The sequence below is a fragment of the Mastomys coucha genome, unplaced genomic scaffold, assembly GCF_008632895.1.
Source record: "Mastomys coucha isolate ucsf_1 unplaced genomic scaffold, UCSF_Mcou_1 pScaffold6, whole genome shotgun sequence".
Classification (NCBI taxonomy): domain Eukaryota; kingdom Metazoa; phylum Chordata; class Mammalia; order Rodentia; family Muridae; genus Mastomys; species Mastomys coucha.
This window is the reverse complement of record NW_022196912.1, coordinates 60,512,526-60,514,398: the sequence shown is the minus strand read 5'-3', so window position 1 is coordinate 60,514,398 and position 1,873 is coordinate 60,512,526.

Below are 1,873 nucleotides of genomic sequence, written 5' to 3'. Positions count from 1 at the left end.
GAAAGCAATCTAAACAATTATTATCCATTCAGACAGTACTTCTTCACCATCCCCTGCCTTGTCCTGACACAAGATCAAGGCCTAAATTTTGACTATCTGTCTGAAATAAGGTTTTTCTCTCTAACCCCTGCCCTAACCTATATGAGATCAAAGGCCTCAATTTATTTATTCATGTATGCATATTTAAATTATCCCTTTTTGTGGAAATTGATATCTCTGTGGGATATGTGTGTGTGTGTGTGTGTGTGTGTGTATAAAACCTTTATCTTTATGAGTTAAATTAATATCCTTTCTTTTTCAAGTTCAATTAAATTCCCTTCTGCTTACTGTATAAGCATATTTCCAGGCTATTAATTTGTCATACCAGGTTAAGCAATCCAATAATTCCCATGAAGCTCACATTCAAGGAACCCAGCTGCCTGCAATGGCATAGACTTTTCAAATTTCCTTTAAAGCATTTATGTTATTTCTCCTCTCTATGCTTAAAAACAGTTAAATCAATTTTCATAAATTCTCCCTTTTATGGATATTAGCATCTCTGTAGTTATATATATTATATCACCTTTCTCTTTTATATAACTTGAATTCACATCCTTTCCTATGTATTTCACTTCAATTACATTCCCTTCTATATTTCTGTATGAGCCTGTTCTCAGACTAATCCTTCAATCCTTAAAACAGTTAAATTTTCCTTTCTTCCTATCTTATTCAAGCCCAGTCTCTTCAGCTTGCCTTGTCCCAGCAGAAGCTCTCAGCATCCGTGGCTTAAGCTCTCTGCAGCAGCACAGAACAGGAGAGTGCCCAGCTGAATTCCTCACCGAACATCCCTGGATCAGCCTGTGTGTACTAGCCTTAGCCACAAACCCCAGAATTATGTGTGCCATTTCACCATGCCCTTTGTCCTAGTCCCAAACCCATGTAGTCTGGGCAGAAACTGTGCAGCTCTGCTAAGGAAGAAATTCTCCCCACTTCTTAATCTCACATCACAGCACATGTTTTCCATCTGGGAATCTCCAATGAATTTTTAACAGTAAGTTCAAGCCTAACACATTGGATGCTACTTTCCTGGCATGGTGGCTCTACCTTTCCTCCTCTTTCTCAGTCTCTTGCCCAGAAATCCTGAACATCCTGCCTCTGTCTCCCTGCCCAGCCATTGGCCAGTGGAAACTTTATTTACCAATCAAAATGAACTGGGGGCAGGGATCCTCAGTGTTCTAGATCCAATTAACATAATACAAGTGTTAGACCAAATCCACAACACTGGGGGCTGTAATTTTAAAATGTTTGATAAAATCCTATGTGTAAATAATGTACAGTGATCACATTCACCCCCAACATTCCTGTATCTCCCACAGACCTTTTTCTCTCCAGCGAGCCACATCCTACTCTTGTGTCCCTTTGGTTTTTTTTCTTTTAAAGATATTTCTTTATTTCCTTTTTCCATTTTGCAGGATTGTAGCCCCATACATATGGTCATTGCTCCTGTGTGTTCATAATTGTAACAGTCATGTGATGTTCAGGTAACAGCGCTCCACAATAGTGCTCCTCATCCTTTGGTTTCTGAAATTCCTAGGAGGGAGACATAATGGTAAAAATATCTTTATTCTCCTGTAGTAATTGTCTCTAAGGCTTACTGCCCCAGTCTGCTAACCTAGGCCTAGTCCTAGATACTTCTAGCCTTCATATTCTAGGCCTAGAATGCTTTCAGCTTCTGAGACATGCTGCTGAATATGCTCACCCTTTCTCATTCTTTCTGATCTATGGCTGGGTGGTCAACTCAATGGTTCTGGCTCAAACTCTTTTTCTTTTTCTTTTTTTTCTTTATTTATATGCGAATTTCTCCATTCCCAGTTTCCCCTCCAAAAAACAAAAA